Raw genomic sequence first — 17,057 nt, 5'->3', positions numbered from 1 at the left:
AACTTGTGCATGCAGATTCTTTCTATCTGGATTTACAGCTGTAGAGATGTAATGAAAGGTAAGAAAAAATGTCTGGTAATTAACAAACTATTAATTGTGCAGTGTCAGTTGTTATAATTCCAAACTTTATTAAGGAATGGACCATAGGTTCTCCAACTCAGTCCTCAGGACCCCACACAGTGTATGTTTTGCAGGTAACCCAGCAGGTGCATAGGTGTATTAATTACTCACTGACACATTTTAAAAAGTCCACTTGTGGAGCTAATTATTTACTTGTGGTTCTGCGAGGAGACCTGCAAAACATGCACTGTGTGGGGTTCTGAGAACCGAGTTTGAGAACCTGTGGAATAGACCAATGAAAAACCTAATATATTTTAAATGATTATTATTTGATAAAATGTCCGTAAAATGTACAATACAGTTCATGAGCACTAGTGTTGGCATGGTGTGATGTTAAAGGCTCTGATTTCTAATTAATTTAGTACAAGATCAAAAGTCCTTGACACCTATATTTGACATTAAACTATACTAGCTATTATATTTCACAAAGTTTACATATTAATATTGAAGCAAATTAAAATAAAATGTATCAGATATTTCTGCCAACATGAAAAATGTTTTGATTTCTAAGTAGCACCAGCCAATTGAGGTCAGTTAGTTGTGGCCGAGTGGTTAAGGCGATGGACTTGAAATCCATTGGGGTTTCCCCGCGCAGGTTCAAATCCTGCCAGCTACGTACTGCTTTCTATGCATGTAGAAAGCTAAGCTCATTTGTCCTTGATAACTTTATTTTCCATGAGACTAAAGTAGCTTTTACATTTCCCAAAGTTTAACTTACTGTAAAAGCTACCAAAAAAGGAAAACATTGATTTTGCACACAGCTTGTCAGTGAAACAACATTAAGGTAGTTGTGGCCGAGTGGTTAAGGTGATGGACTCAAAATCCATTTGCTTTTCAAGCTGGTTTAAAAACGAAATGCATTCAAAATGAATAGAATCAAAGCATGTTATGTTTAAGAATTGAGTTCTCAATCTCAGCTTAGCTCACCTACATATATATCCTGTTTTACAATGGACTTCTTTTTAAACCATATAATCTCAGACAGTGTCTTCCTGCATTCTATGTACATGCTTGTGACCTTGTATAAATGTTTCTCAGTGGCAACTTGTGCATGCGGATTCTTTCTTTCTGGATTTACAGCTGTAGAGATGTAATGAAAGGTAAGAAATAATGTCTGGTAATCAACAAACTATTAATTGTGCAGTGTCAGTTGTTCTAATTCCAAACTTTATTAAGGAATAGACCATAAGTTCTCAAACTCAGTCCTCTGGACCCCACACAGTGTATGTTTTGCAGGTAACCCAGCAGGTGCATATGTGTATTAATTACTCACTGACACATTTTAAAAAGTCCACTTGTGGAGCTAATTATTTACTTGTGGTTCTGCGAGGAGACCTGCAAAACATGCACTGTGTGGGGTTCTGAGAACGAAAATTAAATGCATTCAAGATGAAGAGAATCAAAGCATGTTATGTTTAAGAATTGAGTTCTCAATCTCAGCTTAGCTCACCTACATTTATATCCTGTTTTACAATGGACTTCTTTTTAAACCATATAATCTCAGACAGTGTCTTCCTGCATTCTATGTACATGCTTGTGACCTTGTATAAAAGTTTCTCAGTGGCAACTTGTGCATGCAGATTCTTTCTATCTGGATTTACAGCTGTAGAGATGTAATGAAAGGTAAGAAAAAATGTCTGGTATTTAACAAACTATTAATTGTGCAGTGTGAGTTGTTATAATTCCAAACTTTATTAAGGAATGGACCATAGGTTCTCAAACTCAGTTCTCAGGACCCCACACAGTGTATGTTTTGCAGGTAACCCAGCAGGTGCACAGGTGTATTAATTACTCACTGACACATTTTAAAAAGTCCACTTGTGGAGCTAATTATTTACTTGTGGTTCTGCGAGGAGACCTGCAAAACATGCACTGTGTGGTGTTCTGAGAACCGAGTTTGAGAACCTGTGGAATAGACCAATGAAAAACCTAATATATTTTAAATGATTATTATTTGATAAAATGTCCGTAAAATGTACAATACAGGTTATGAGCACTGGTGTTGGCATGGTGTGATGTTAAAGGCTCTGATTTCTAATTAATTTAGTACAAGATCAAAAGTCCTTGACACCTATATTTGACATTAAACTATACTAGCTATTATATTTCACAAAGTTTACATATTAATATTGAAGCAAATTAAAATAAAATGTATCAGATATTTCTGCCAACAGGAAAAATGTTTTGATTTCCAAGTAGCACCATCCAATTGAGGTCAGGTAGTTCTGGCCGAGTGGTTAAGGCGATGGACTTGAAATCCATTGGGGTTTCCCCGCGCAGGTTCAAATCCTGCCAGCTACGTACTGCTTTTTATGCATGTAGAAAGCTAAGCTCATTTGTCCTTGATAACTTTATTTTCCATGAAACTAAAGTAGCTTTTACATTTCCCAAAGTTTAACTTAATGTAAAAGCTGCCAAAAAAGGAAAACATTGATTTTGCACACAGCTTGTCAATGAAACAACATTAAGGTAGTTGTGGCCGAGTGGTTAAGGTGATGGACTCAAAATCCATTTGCTTTTCAAGCTGGTTTAAAAACGAAATGCATTCAAGATGAAGAGAATCAAAGCATGTTATGTTTAAGAATTGAGTTCTCAATCTCAGCTTAGCTCACCTACATATATATCCTGTTTTACAATGGACTTCTTTTTAAACCATATAATCTCAGACAGTGTCTTCCTGCATTCTATGTACATGCTTGTGACCTTGTATAAATGTTTCCCAGTGGCAACTTATGCATGTAGATTCTTTCTATCTGGATTTACAGCTGTAGAGATGTAATGAAAGGTAAGAAATAATGTCTGGTTATCAACAAACTATTAATTGTGCAGTGTCAGTTGTTGTAATTCCAAACTTTATTAAGGAACAGACCATAAATTCTCAAACTCAGTCCTCTGGACCCCACACAGTGTATGTTTTGCAGGTAACCCAGCAGGTGCATATGTGTATTAATTACTCACTGACACATTTTAAAAAGTCCACTTGTGGAGCTAATTATTTACTTGTGGTTCTGCGAGGAGACCTGCAAAACATGCACTGTGTGGGTTTCTGAGAACCGAGTTTGAGAACCTGTGGAATAGACCAATGAAAAACCTAATATATTTTAAATGATTATTATTTGATAAAATGTCCGTAAAATGTACAATACAGTTCATGAGCACTAGTGTTGGCATGGTGTGATGTTAAAGGCTCTGATTTCTAATTAATTTAGTACAAGATCAAAAGTCCTTGACACCTATATTTGACATTAAACTATACTAGCTATTATATTTCACAAAGTTTACATATTAATATTGAAGCAAATTAAAATAAAATGTATCAGATATTTCTGCCAACAGGAAAAATGTTTTGATTTCCAAGTAGCACCATCCAATTGAGGTCAGGTAGTTGTGGCCGAGTGGTAAAGGCGATAGACTTGAAATCCATTTGGATTTCCCCGCGCAGGTTCAAATCCTTCCAGCTACATACTGCTTTTTATGCATGTAGAAAGCTAAGCTCATTTGTCCTTGATAACTTTATTTTCCATGAGACTAAAGTAGCTTTTACATTTCCCAAAGTTTAACTTACTGTAAAAGCTACCAAAAAAGGAAAACATTGATTTTGCACACAGCTTGTCAGTGAAACAACATTAAGGTAGTTGTGGCCGAGTGGTTAAGGTGATGGACTCAAAATCCATTTGCTTTTCTAGCTGGTTTAAAAACAAAATGCATTCAAGATGAAAAGAATCAAAGCATGTTATGTTTAAGAATTGAGTTCTCAATCTCAGCTTAGCTCACCTACATATATATCCTGTTTTACAATGGACTTCTTTTTAAACCATATAATCTCAGACAGTGTCTTCCTGCATTCTATGTACATGCTTGTGACCTTGTATAAATGTTTCTCAGTGGCAACTTGTGCATGCAGATTCTTTCTATCTGGATTTACAGCTGTAGAGATGTAATGAAAGGTAAGAAAAAATGTCTGGTATTTAACAAACTATTAATTGTGCAGTGTGAGTTGTTATAATTCCAAACTTTATTAAGGAATGGACCATAGGTTCTCAAACTCAGTACTCAGGACCCCACACAGTGTATGTTTTGCAGGTAACCAAGCAGGTGCACAGGTGTATTAATTACTCACTGACACATTTTAAAAAGTCCACTTGTGGAGCTAATTATTTACTTGTGGTTCTGCGAGGAGACCTGCAAAACATGCACTGTGTGGGTTTCTGAGAACCGAGTTTGAGAACCTGTGGAATAGACCAATGAAAAACCTAATATATTTTAAATGATTATTATTTGATAAAATGTCCGTAAAATGTACAATACAGGTTATGAGCACTGGTGTTGGCATGGTGTGATGTTAAAGGCTCTGATTTCTAATTAATTTAGTACAAGATCAAAAGTCCTTGACACCTATATTTGACATTAAACTAAACTAGCTATTATATTTCACAAAGTTTACATATTAATATTGAAGCAAATTAAAATAAAATGTATCAGATATTTCTGCCAACAGGAAAAATGTTTTGATTTCCAAGTAGCACCATCCAATTGAGGTCAGGTAGTTGTGGCCGAGTGGTTAAGGCGATGGACTTGAAATCCATTGGGGTTTCCCCGCGCAGGTTCAAATCCTGCCAGCTACGTACTGCTTTTTATGCATGTAGAAAGCTAAGATCATTTGTCCTTGATAACTTTATTTTCCATGAAACTAAAGTAGCTTTTACATTTCCCAAAGTTTAACTTAATGTAAAAGCTGCCAAAAAAGGAAAACATTGATTTTGCACACAGCTTGTCAATGAAACAACATTAAGGTAGTTGTGGCCGAGTGGTTAAGGTGATGGACTCAAAATCCATTTGCTTTTCAAGCTGGTTTAAAAACGAAATGCATTCAAGATGAAGAGAATCAAAGCATGTTATGTTTAAGAATTGAGTTCTCAATCTCAGCTTAGCTCACCTACATATATATCCTGTTTTTCAATGGACTTCTTTTTAAACCATATAATCTCAGACAGTGTCTTCCTGCATTCTATGTACATGCTTGTGACATTGTATAAATGTTTCCCAGTGGCAATTTATGCATGTAGATTCTTTCTATCTGGATTTACAGCTGTAGAGATGTAATGAAAGGTAAGAAATAATGTCTGGTTATCAACAAACTATTAATTGTGCAGTGTCAGTTGTTGTAATTCCAAACTTTATTAAGGAACAGACCATAAATTCTCAAACTCAGTCATCTGGACCCCACACAGTGTATGTTTTGCAGGTAACCCAGCAGGTGCATATGTGTATTAATTACTCACTGACACATTTTAAAAAGTCCACTTGTGGAGCTAATTATTTACTTGTGGTTCTGCGAGGAGACCTGCAAAACATGCACTGTGTGGGTTTCTGAGAACCGAGTTTGAGAACCTGTGGAATAGACCAATGAAAAACCTAATATATTTTAAATGATTATTATTTGATAAAATGTCCGTAAAATGTACAATACAGTTCATGAGCACTAGTGTTGGCATGGTGTGATGTTAAAGGCTCTGATTTCTAATTAATTTAGTACAAGATCAAAAGTCCTTGACACCTATATTTGACATTAAACTATACTAGCTATTATATTTCACAAAGTTTACATATTAATATTGAAGCAAATTAAAATAAAATGTATCAGATATTTCTGCCAACAGGAAAAATGTTTTGATTTCCAAGTAGCACCATCCAATTGAGGTCAGGTAGTTGTGGCCGAGTGGTTAAGGCGATAGACTTGAAATCCATTTGGATTTCTCAGCGCAGGTTCAAATCCTTCCAGCTACGTACTGCTTTTTATGCATGTAGAAAGCTAAGCTCATTTGTCCTTGATAACTTTATTTTCCATGAGACTAAAGTAGCTTTTACATTTCCCAAAGTTTAACTTACTGTAAATGCTACCAAAAAAGGAAAACATTGATTTTGCACACAGCTTGTCAGTGAAACAACATTAAGGTAGTTGTGGCCGAGTGGTTAAGGTGATGGACTCAAAATCCATTTGCTTTTCAAGCTGGTTTAAAAACAAAATGCATTCAAGATGAAAAGAATCAAAGCATGTTATGTTTAAGAATTGAGTTCTCAATCTCAGCTTAGCTCACCTACATATATATCCTGTTTTACAATGGACTTCTTTTTAAACCATATAATCTCAGACAGTGTCTTCCTGCATTCTATGTACATGCTTGTTTGTGACCTTGTATAAATGTTTCTCAGTGGCAACTTGTGCATGCAGATTCTTTCTATCTGGATTTACAGCTGTAGAGATGTAATGAAAGGTAAGAAAAAATGTCTGGTAATTAACAAACTATTAATTGTGCAGTGTCAGTTGTTATAATTCCAAACTTTATTAAGGAATGGACCATAGGTTCTCAAAATCAGTTCTCAGGACCCCACACAGTGTATGTTTTGCAGGTAACCCAGCAGGTGCACAGGTGTATTAATTACTCACTGACACATTTTAAAAAGTCCACTTGTGGAGCTAATTATTTACTTGTGGTTCTGCGAGGAGACCTGCAAAACATGCACTGTGTGGGGTTCTGAGAACCTGTGGAATAGACCAATGAAAAACCTAATATATTTTAAATGATTATTATTTGATAAAATGTCCGTAAAATGTACAATACAGTTCATGAGCACTAGTGTTGGCATGGTGTGATGTTAAAGGCTCTGATTTCTAATTAATTTAGTACAAGATCAAAAGTCCTTGACACCTATATTTGACATTAAACTATACTAGCTATTATATTTCACAAAGTTTACATATTAATATTGTAGCAAATTAAAATAAAATGTATCAGATATTTCTGCCAACAGGAAAAATGTTTTGATTTCCAAGTAGCACCAACCAATTGAGGTCAGGTAGTTGTGGCCGAGTGGTTAAGGCGATGGACTTGAAATCCATTGGGGTTTCCCCGCGCAGGTTCAAATCCTGCCAGCTACGTACTGCTTTTTATGCATGTAGAAAGCTAAGCTCATTTGTTCTTGATAACTTTATTTTCCATGAAACTAAAGTAGCTTTTACATTTCCCAAAGTTTAACTTACTGTAAAAGCTACCAAAAAAGGAAAACATTGATTTTGCACACAGCTTGTCAATGAAACAACATTAAGGTAGTTGTGGCCGAGTGGTTAAGGTGATGGACTCAAAATCCATTTGCTTTTCAAGCTGGTTTAAAAACAAAATGCATTCAAGATGAAAAGAATCAAAGCATGTTATGTTTAAGAATTGAGTTCTCAATCTCAGCTTAGCTCACCTACATATATATCCTGTTTTACAATGGACTTCTTTTTAAACCATATAATCTCAGACAGTGTCTTCCTGCATTCTATGTACATGCTTGTTTGTGACCTTGTATAAATGTTTCTCAGTGGCAACTTGTGCATGCAGATTCTTTATATCTGGATTTACATCTGTAGAGATGTAATGAAAGGTAAGAAATAATGTCTGGTTATCAACAAACTATTAATTGTGCAGTGTCAGTTGTTGTAATTCCAAACTTTATTAAGGAACAGACCATAAATTCTCAAACTCAGTCCTCTGGACCCCACACAGTGTATGTTTTGCAGGTAACCCAGCAGGTGCATATGTGTATTAATTACTCACTGACACATTTTAAAAAGTCCACTTGTGGAGCTAATTATTTACTTGTGGTTCTGCGAGGAGACCTGCAAAACATGCACTGTGTGGGTTTCTGAGAACCGAGTTTGAGAACCTGTGGAATAGACCAATGAAAAACCTAATATATTTTAAATGATTATTATTTGATAAAATGTCCGTAAAATGTACAATACAGTTCATGAGCACTAGTGTTGGCATGGTGTGATGTTAAAGACTCTGATTTCTAATTAATTTAGTACAAGATCAAAAGTCCTTGACACCTATATTTGACATTAAACTATACTAGCTATTATATTTCACAAAGTTTACATATTAATATTGAAGCAAATTAAAATAAAATGTATCAGATATTTCTGCCAACAGGAAAAATGTTTTGATTTCCAAGTAGCACCATCCAATTGAGGTCAGGTAGTTGTGGCCGAGTGGTAAAGGCGATGGACTTGAAATCCATTTGGGTTTCCCCGCGCAGGTTCAAATCCTTCCAGCTACGTACTGCTTTTTATGCATGTAGAAAGCTAAGCTCATTTGTCCTTGATAACTTTATTTTCCATGAGACTAAAGTAGCTTTTACATTTCCCAAAGTTTAACTTACTGTAAAAGCTACCAAAAAAGGAAAACATTGATTTTGCACACAGCTTGTCAGTGAAACAACATTAAGGTAGTTGTGGCCGAGTGGTTAAGGTGATGGACTCAAAATCCATTTGCTTTTAAAGCTGGTTTAAAAACAAAATGCATTCAAGATGAAAAGAATCAAAGCATGTTATGTTTAAGAATTGAGTTCTCAATCTCAGCTTAGCTCACCTACATATATATCCTGTTTTACAATGGACTTCTTTTTAAACCATATAATCTCAGACAGTGTCTTCCTGCATTCTATGTACATGCTTGTTTGTGACCTTGTATAAATGTTTCTCAGTGGCAACTTGTGCATGCAGATTCTTTCTATCTGGATTTACAGCTGTAGAGATGTAATGAAAGGTAAGAAAAAATGTCTGGTAATTAACAAACTATTAATTGTGCAGTGTCAGTTGTTATAATTCCAAACTTTATTAAGGAATGGACCATAGGTTCTCAAAATCAGTTCTCAGGACCCCACACAGTGTATGTTTTGCAGGTAACCCAGCAGGTGCACAGGTGTATTAATTACTCACTGACACATTTTAAAAAGTCCACTTGTGGAGCTAATTATTTACTTGTGGTTCTGCGAGGAGACCTGCAAAACATGCACTGTGTGGGGTTCTGAGAACCGAGTTTGAGAACCTGTGGAATAGACCAATGAAAAACCTAATATATTTTAAATGATTATTATTTGATAAAATGTCCGTAAAATGTACAATACAGTTCATGAGCACTAGTGTTGGCATGGTGTGATGTTAAAGGCTCTGATTTCTAATTAATTTAGTACAAGATCAAAAGTCCTTGACACCTATATTTGACATTAAACTATACTAGCTATTATATTTCACAAAGTTTACATATTAATATTGAAGCAAATTAAAATAAAATGTATCAGATATTTCTGCCAACAGGAAAAATGTTTTGATTTCCAAGTAGCACCAATCAATTGAGGTCAGGTAGTTGTGGCCGAGTGGTTAAGGCGATGGACTTGAAATCCATTGGGGTTTCCCCGCGCAGGTTCAAATCCTGCCAGCTACGTACTGCTTTTTATGCATGTAGAAAGCTAAGCTCATTTGTTCTTGATAACTTTATTTTCCATGAAACTAAAGTAGCTTTTACATTTCCCAAAGTTTAACTTACTGTAAAAGCTACCAAAAAAGGAAAACATTGATTTTGCACACAGCTTGTCAATGAAACAACATTAAGGTAGTTGTGGCCGAGTGGTTAAGGTGATGGACTCAAAATCCATTTGCTTTTCAAGCTGGTTTAAAAACAAAATGCATTCAAGATGAAAAGAATCAAAGCATGTTATGTTTAAGAATTGAGTTCTCAATCTCAGCTTAGCTCACCTACATATATATCCTGTTTTACAATGGACTTCTTTTTAAACCATATAATCTCAGACAGTGTCTTCCTGCATTCTATGTACATGCTTGTTTGTGACCTTGTATAAATGTTTCTCAGTGGCAACTTGTGCATGCAGATTCTTTCTATCTGGATTTACAGCTGTAGAGATGTAATGAAAGGTAAGAAAAAATGTCTGGTAATTAACAAACTATTAATTGTGCAGTGTCAGTTGTTATAATTCCAAACTTTATTAAGGAATGGACCATAGGTTCTCAAAATCAGTTCTCAGGACCCCACACAGTGTATATTTTGCAGGTAACCCAGCAGGTGCACAGGTGTATTAATTACTCACTGACACATTTTAAAAAGTCCACTTGTGGAGCTAATTATTTACTTGTGGTTCTGCGAGGAGACCTGCAAAACATGCACTGTGTGGGGTTCTGAGAACCTGTGGAATAGACCAATGAAAAACCTAATATATTTTAAATGATTATTATTTATTAAAATGTCCGTAAAATGTACAATACAGTTCATGAGCACTAGTGTTGGCATGGTGTGATGTTAAAGGCTCTGATTTCTAATTAATTTAGTACAAGATCAAAAGTCCTTGACACCTATATTTGACATTAAACTATACTAGCTATTATATTTCACAAAGTTTACATATTAATATTGAAGCAAATTAAAATAAAATGTATCAGATATTTCTGCCAACAGGAAAAATGTTTTGATTTCCAAGTAGCACCAACCAATTGAGGTCAGGTAGTTGTGGCCGAGTGGTTAAGGCGATGGACTTGAAATCCATTGGAGTTTTCCCGCGCAGGTTCAACTCATGCCAGCTATGTACTGCTTTTTATGCATGTAGAAAGCTAAGCTCATTTGTCCTTGATAACTTTATTTTCCATGAGACTAAAGTAGCTTTTACATTTCCCAAAGTTTAACTTACTGTAAAAGCTACCAAAAAAGGAAAACATTGATTTTGCACACAGCTTGTCAGTGAAACAACATTAAGGTAGTTGTGGCCGAGTGGTTAAGGTGATGGACTCAAAATCCATTTGCTTTTCTAGCTGGTTTAAAAACAAAATGCATTCAAGATGAAAAGAATCAAAGCATGTTATGTTTAAGAATTGAGTTCTCAATCTCAGCTTAGCTCACCTACATATATATCCTGTTTTACAATGGACTTCTTTTTAAACCATATAATCTCAGACAGTGTCTTCCTGCATTCTATGTACATGCTTGTGACCTTGTATAAATGTTTCTCAGTGGCAACTTGTGCATGCAGATTCTTTCTATCTGGATTTACAGCTGTAGAGATGTAATGAAAGGTAAGAAAAAATGTCTGGTATTTAACAAACTATTAATTGTGCAGTGTGAGTTGTTATAATTCCAAACTTTATTAAGGAATGGACCATAGGTTCTCAAACTCAGTTCTCAGGACCCCACACAGTGTATGTTTTGCAGGTAACCAAGCAGGTGCACAGGTGTATTAATTACTCACTGACACATTTTAAAAAGTCCACTTGTGGAGCTAATTATTTACTTGTGGTTCTGCGAGGAGACCTGCAAAACATGCACTGTGTGGGTTTCTGAGAACCGAGTTTGAGAACCTGTGGAATAGACCAATGAAAAACCTAATATATTTTAAATGATTATTATTTGATAAAATGTCCGTAAAATGTACAATACAGGTTATGAGCACTGGTGTTGGCATGGTGTGATGTTAAAGGCTCTGATTTCTAATTAATTTAGTACAAGATCAAAAGTCCTTGACACCTATATTTGACATTAAACTAAACTAGCTATTATATTTCACAAAGTTTACATATTAATATTGAAGCAAATTAAAATAAAATGTATCAGATATTTCTGCCAACAGGAAAAATGTTTTGATTTCCAAGTAGCACCATCCAATTGAGTTCAGGTAGTTCTGGCCGAGTGGTTAAGGCGATGGACTTGAAATCCATTGGGGTTTCCCCGCGCAGGTTCAAATCCTGCCAGCTACGTACTGCTTTTTATGCATGTAGAAAGCTAAGATCATTTGTCCTTGATAACTTTATTTTCCATGAAACTAAAGTAGCTTTTACATTTCCCAAAGTTTAACTTAATGTAAAAGCTGCCAAAAAAGGAAAACATTGATTTTGCACACAGCTTGTCAATGAAACAACATTAAGGTAGTTGTGGCCGAGTGGTTAAGGTGATGGACTCAAAATCCATTTGCTTTTCAAGCTGGTTTAAAAACGAAATGCATTCAAGATGAAGAGAATCAAAGCATGTTATGTTTAAGAATTGAGTTCTCAATCTCAGCTTAGCTCACCTACATATATATCCTGTTTTACAATGGACTTCTTTTTAAACCATATAATCTCAGACAGTGTCTTCCTGCATTCTATGTACATGCTTGTGACATTGTATAAATGTTTCCCAGTGGCAATTTATGCATGTAGATTCTTTCTATCTGGATTTACAGCTGTAGAGATGTAATGAAAGGTAAGAAATAATGTCTGGTTATCAACAAACTATTAATTGTGCAGTGTCAGTTGTTGTAATTCCAAACTTTATTAAGGAACAGACCATAAATTCTCAAACTCAGTCATCTGGACCCCACACAGTGTATGTTTTGCAGGTAACCCAGCAGGTGCATATGTGTATTAATTACTCACTGACACATTTTAAAAAGTCCACTTGTGGAGCTAATTATTTACTTGTGGTTCTGCGAGGAGACCTGCAAAACATGCACTGTGTGGGTTTCTGAGAACCGAGTTTGAGAACCTGTGGAATAGACCAATGAAAAACCTAATATATTTTAAATGATTATTATTTGATAAAATGTCCGTAAAATGTACAATACAGTTCATGAGCACTAGTGTTGGCATGGTGTGATGTTAAAGGCTCTGATTTCTAATTAATTTAGTACAAGATCAAAAGTCCTTGACACCTATATTTGACATTAAACTATACTAGCTATTATATTTCACAAAGTTTACATATTAATATTGAAGCAAATTAAAATAAAATGTATCAGATATTTCTGCCAACAGGAAAAATGTTTTGATTTCCAAGTAGCACCATCCAATTGAGGTCAGGTAGTTGTGGCCGAGTGGTTAAGGCGATAGACTTGAAATCCATTTGGATTTCCCAGCGCAGGTTCAAATCCTTCCAGCTACGTACTGCTTTTTATGCATGTAGAAAGCTAAGCTCATTTGTCCTTGATAACTTTATTTTCCATGAGACTAAAGTAGCTTTTACATTTCCCAAAGTTTAACTTACTGTAAATGCTACCAAAAAAGGAAAACATTGATTTTGCACACAGCTTGTCAGTGAAACAACATTAAGGTAGTTGTGGCCGAGTGGTTAAGGTGATGGACTCAAAATCCATTTGCTTTTCAAGCTGGTTTAAAAACAAAATGCATTCAAGATGAAAAGAATCAAAGCATGTTATGTTTAAGAATTGAGTTCTCAATCTCAGCTTAGCTCACCTACATATATATCCTGTTTTACAATGGACTTCTTTTTAAACCATATAATCTCAGACAGTGTCTTCCTGCATTCTATGTACATGCTTGTTTGTGACCTTGTATAAATGTTTCTCAGTGGCAACTTGTGCATGCAGATTCTTTCTATCTGGATTTACAGCTGTAGAGATGTAATGAAAGGTAAGAAAAAATGTCTGGTAATTAACAAACTATTAATTGTGCAGTGTCAGTTGTTATAATTCCAAACTTTATTAAGGAATGGACCATAGGTTCTCAAAATCAGTTCTCAGGACCCCACACAGTGTATGTTTTGCAGGTAACCCAGCAGGTGCACAGGTGTATTAATTACTCACTGACACATTTTAAAAAGTCCACTTGTGGAGCTAATTATTTACTTGTGGTTCTGCGAGGAGACCTGCAAAACATGCACTGTGTGGGGTTCTGAGAACCTGTGGAATAGACCAATGAAAAACCTAATATATTTTAAATGATTATTATTTGATAAAATGTCCGTAAAATGTACAATACAGTTCATGAGCACTAGTGTTGGCATGGTGTGATGTTAAAGGCTCTGATTTCTAATTAATTTAGTACAAGATCAAAAGTCCTTGACACCTATATTTGACATTAAACTATACTAGCTATTATATTTCACAAAGTTTACATATTAATATTGTAGCAAATTAAAATAAAATGTATCAGATATTTCTGCCAACAGGAAAAATGTTTTGATTTCCAAGTAGCACCAACCAATTGAGGTCAGGTAGTTGTGGCCGAGTGGTTAAGGCGATGGACTTGAAATCCATTGGGGTTTCCCCGCGCAGGTTCAAATCCTGCCAGCTACGTACTGCTTTTTTATGCATGTAGAAAGCTAAGCTCATTTGTTCTTGATAACTTTATTTTCCATGAAACTAAAGTAGCTTTTACATTTCCCAAAGTTTAACTTACTGTAAAAGCTACCAAAAAAGGAAAACATTGATTTTGCACACAGCTTGTCAATGAAACAACATTAAGGTAGTTGTGGCCGAGTGGTTAAGGTGATGGACTCAAAATCCATTTGCTTTTCAAGCTGGTTTAAAAACAAAATGCATTCAAGATGAAAAGAATCAAAGCATGTTATGTTTAAGAATTGAGTTCTCAATCTCAGCTTAGCTCACCTACATATATATCCTGTTTTACAATGGACTTCTTTTTAAACCATATAATCTCAGACAGTGTCTTCCTGCATTCTATGTACATGCTTGTTTGTGACCTTGTATAAATGTTTCTCAGTGGCAACTTGTGCATGCAGATTCTTTATATCTGGATTTACAGCTGTAGAGATGTAATGAAAGGTAAGAAATAATGTCTGGTTATCAACAAACTATTAATTGTGCAGTGTCAGTTGTTGTAATTCCAAACTTTATTAAGGAACAGACCATAAATTCTCAAACTCAGTCCTCTGGACCCCACACAGTGTATGTTTTGCAGGTAACCCAGCAGGTGCATATGTGTATTAATTACTCACTGACACATTTTAAAAAGTCCACTTGTGGAGCTAATTATTTACTTGTGGTTCTGCGAGGAGACCTGCAAAACATGCACTGTGTGGGTTTCTGAGAACCGAGTTTGAGAACCTGTGGAATAGACCAATGAAAAACCTAATATATTTTAAATGATTATTATTTGATAAAATGTCCGTAAAATGTACAATACAGTTCATGAGCACTAGTGTTGGCATGGTGTGATGTTAAAGACTCTGATTTCTAATTAATTTTGTACAAGATCAAAAGTCCTTGACACCTATATTTGACATTAAACTATACTAGCTATTATATTTCACAAAGTTTACATATTAATATTGAAGCAAATTAAAATAAAATGTATCAGATATTTCTGCCAACAGGAAAAATGTTTTGATTTCCAAGTAGCACCATCCAATTGAGGTCAGGTAGTTGTGGCCGAGTGGTAAAGGCGATGGACTTGAAATCCATTTGGGTTTCCCCGCGCAGGTTCAAATCCTTCCAGCTACGTACTGCTTTTTATGCATGTAGAAAGCTAAGCTCATTTGTCCTTGATAACTTTATTTTCCATGAGACTAAAGTAGCTTTTACATTTCCCAAAGTTTAACTTACTGTAAAAGCTACCAAAAAAGGAAAACATTGATTTTGCACACAGCTTGTCAGTGAAACAACATTAAGGTAGTTGTGGCCGAGTGGTTAAGGTGATGGACTCAAAATCCATTTGCTTTTCAAGCTGGTTTAAAAACAAAATGCATTCAAGATGAAAAGAATCAAAGCATGTTATGTTTAAGAATTGAGTTCTCAATCTCAGCTTAGCTCACCTACATATATATCCTGTTTTACAATGGACTTCTTTTTAAACCATATAATCTCAGACAGTGTCTTCCTGCATTCTATGTACATGCTTGTTTGTGACCTTGTATAAATGTTTCTCAGTGGCAACTTGTGCATGCAGATTCTTTCTATCTGGATTTACAGCTGTAGAGATGTAATGAAAGGTAAGAAAAAATGTCTGGTAATTAACAAACTATTAATTGTGCAGTGTCAGTTGTTATAATTCCAAACTTTATTAAGGAATGGACCATAGGTTCTCAAAATCAGTTCTCAGGACCCCACACAGTGTATGTTTTGCAGGTAACCCAGCAGGTGCACAGGTGTATTAATTACTCACTGACACATTTTAAAAAGTCCACTTGTGGAGCTAATTATTTACTTGTGGTTCTGCGAGGAGACCTGCAAAACATGCACTGTGTGGGGTTCTGAGAACCGAGTTTGAGAACCTGTGGAATAGACCAATGAAAAACCTAATATATTTTAAATGATTATTATTTGATAAAATGTCCGTAAAATGTACAATACAGTTCATGAGCACTAGTGTTGGCATGGTGTGATGTTAAAGGCTCTGATTTCTAATTAATTTAGTACAAGATCAAAAGTCCTTGACACCTATATTTGACATTAAACTATACTAGCTATTATATTTCACAAAGTTTACATATTAATATTGAAGCAAATTAAAATAAAATGTATCAGATATTTCTGCCAACAGGAAAAATGTTTTGATTTCCAAGTAGCACCAATCAATTGAGGTCAGGTAGTTGTGGCCGAGTGGTTAAGGCGATGGACTTGAAATCCATTGGGGTTTCCCCGCGCAGGTTCAAATCCTGCCAGCTACGTACTGCTTTTTATGCATGTAGAAAGCTAAGCTCATTTGTTCTTGATAACTTTATTTTCCATGAAACTAAAGTAGCTTTTACATTTCCCAAAGTTTAACTTACTGTAAAAGCTACCAAAAAAGGAAAACATTGATTTTGCACACAGCTTGTCAATGAAACAACATTAAGGTAGTTGTGGCCGAGTGGTTAAGGTGATGGACTCAAAATCCATTTGCTTTTCAAGCTGGTTTAAAAACAAAATGCATTCAAGATGAAAAGAATCAAAGCATGTTATGTTTAAGAATTGAGTTCTCAATCTCAGCTTAGCTCACCTACATATATATCCTGTTTTACAATGGACTTCTTTTTAAACCATATAATCTCAGACAGTGTCTTCCTGCATTCTATGTACATGCTTGTTTGTGACCTTGTATAAATGTTTCTCAGTGGCAACTTGTGCATGCAGATTCTTTCTATCTGGATTTACAGCTGTAGAGATGTAATGAAAGGTAAGAAAAAATGTCTGGTAATTAACAAACTATTAATTGTGCAGTGTCAGTTGTTATAATTCCAAACTTTATTAAGGAATGGACCATAGGTTCTCAAAATCAGTTCTCAGGACCCCACACAGTGTATGTTTTGCAGGTAACCCAGCAGGTGCACAGGTGTATTAATTACTCACTGACACATTTTAAAAAGTCCACTTGTGGAGCTAATTATTTA

The 17,057-nt window shown here is 35.3% G+C and overlaps 13 non-coding genes across 13 annotated transcripts; all 13 read left to right on the top strand.

Annotated features, from left to right (window-relative positions):
- The first annotated feature begins 653 nt into the window (after positions 1-653).
- TRNAS-UGA (transfer RNA serine (anticodon UGA)) lies at positions 654-736 on the top strand. The gene has a single exon. It is a non-coding gene; the product is annotated as a tRNA-Ser (tRNA).
- A 1,603-nt stretch (positions 737-2,339) lies between these two features.
- On the top strand, positions 2,340-2,421 carry TRNAS-UGA (transfer RNA serine (anticodon UGA)). The gene has a single exon. It is a non-coding gene; the product is annotated as a tRNA-Ser (tRNA).
- A 1,080-nt stretch (positions 2,422-3,501) lies between these two features.
- TRNAS-UGA (transfer RNA serine (anticodon UGA)) lies at positions 3,502-3,583 on the top strand. The gene has a single exon. It is a non-coding gene; the product is annotated as a tRNA-Ser (tRNA).
- Positions 3,584-4,663: 1,080 nt separating this feature from the next.
- TRNAS-UGA (transfer RNA serine (anticodon UGA)) lies at positions 4,664-4,745 on the top strand. The gene has a single exon. It is a non-coding gene; the product is annotated as a tRNA-Ser (tRNA).
- Positions 4,746-6,978: 2,233 nt separating this feature from the next.
- On the top strand, positions 6,979-7,060 carry TRNAS-UGA (transfer RNA serine (anticodon UGA)). Its single transcript has one exon. It is a non-coding gene; the product is annotated as a tRNA-Ser (tRNA).
- Positions 7,061-8,144: 1,084 nt separating this feature from the next.
- TRNAS-UGA (transfer RNA serine (anticodon UGA)) lies at positions 8,145-8,226 on the top strand. Its single transcript has one exon. It is a non-coding gene; the product is annotated as a tRNA-Ser (tRNA).
- A 1,084-nt stretch (positions 8,227-9,310) lies between these two features.
- TRNAS-UGA (transfer RNA serine (anticodon UGA)) lies at positions 9,311-9,392 on the top strand. The gene has a single exon. It is a non-coding gene; the product is annotated as a tRNA-Ser (tRNA).
- A 1,071-nt stretch (positions 9,393-10,463) lies between these two features.
- TRNAS-UGA (transfer RNA serine (anticodon UGA)) lies at positions 10,464-10,545 on the top strand. Its single transcript has one exon. It is a non-coding gene; the product is annotated as a tRNA-Ser (tRNA).
- Positions 10,546-11,625: 1,080 nt separating this feature from the next.
- Positions 11,626-11,707, top strand: TRNAS-UGA (transfer RNA serine (anticodon UGA)). The gene has a single exon. It is a non-coding gene; the product is annotated as a tRNA-Ser (tRNA).
- A 1,080-nt stretch (positions 11,708-12,787) lies between these two features.
- Positions 12,788-12,869, top strand: TRNAS-UGA (transfer RNA serine (anticodon UGA)). Its single transcript has one exon. It is a non-coding gene; the product is annotated as a tRNA-Ser (tRNA).
- A 1,071-nt stretch (positions 12,870-13,940) lies between these two features.
- On the top strand, positions 13,941-14,022 carry TRNAS-UGA (transfer RNA serine (anticodon UGA)). The gene has a single exon. It is a non-coding gene; the product is annotated as a tRNA-Ser (tRNA).
- A 1,085-nt stretch (positions 14,023-15,107) lies between these two features.
- On the top strand, positions 15,108-15,189 carry TRNAS-UGA (transfer RNA serine (anticodon UGA)). Its single transcript has one exon. It is a non-coding gene; the product is annotated as a tRNA-Ser (tRNA).
- A 1,084-nt stretch (positions 15,190-16,273) lies between these two features.
- Positions 16,274-16,355, top strand: TRNAS-UGA (transfer RNA serine (anticodon UGA)). Its single transcript has one exon. It is a non-coding gene; the product is annotated as a tRNA-Ser (tRNA).
- Positions 16,356-17,057: the final 702 nt, after the last annotated feature.

This window comes from Pseudophryne corroboree, chromosome 11 (assembly GCF_028390025.1).
Source record: "Pseudophryne corroboree isolate aPseCor3 chromosome 11, aPseCor3.hap2, whole genome shotgun sequence".
NCBI classification, from domain to species: Eukaryota; Metazoa; Chordata; class Amphibia; order Anura; family Myobatrachidae; genus Pseudophryne; species Pseudophryne corroboree.
This window is presented reverse-complemented; position numbering and strand designations above follow the sequence as displayed.